This window comes from Geospiza fortis, unplaced genomic scaffold (genome assembly GCF_000277835.1).
Source record: "Geospiza fortis unplaced genomic scaffold, GeoFor_1.0 scaffold425, whole genome shotgun sequence".
Taxonomy (NCBI): Eukaryota; Metazoa; Chordata; class Aves; order Passeriformes; family Thraupidae; genus Geospiza; species Geospiza fortis.
In genome coordinates, this window is record NW_005054387.1 from 2052788 (window position 1) to 2053141 (window position 354).

The window sequence follows — 354 nt, forward strand, 5'->3', positions numbered from 1 at the left end:
AAGGCGTGACTAACAGCTGCACACCCTCACGTCCAGCCAGCTTTCCCCCCCTTCATCCCCATCACAGGGCAGGACAACCGCAGCAGCCTCAGCGTCAGGGAACAACTCCAAGGTGAGCCTTCCACACACAAAAAATATTTTGGAGCTACCTCATTTCTGACATTCTCGGGAGTCCCTCCTTGGAGGTTACACAGCCGAAGGCGGGAGGGGATCAAAGCCAGGCTTGACACTCGGCTCTGTTACAGCGAGCAAGACGCCCCTGCCTCCCTCAGAGCTCCCACAGAAACCCCCGGGACTGAGCGGGCTCCGGCTCGGCCCTCGGGCACCGGCAACACCCACCGGGCACAGCCGCCC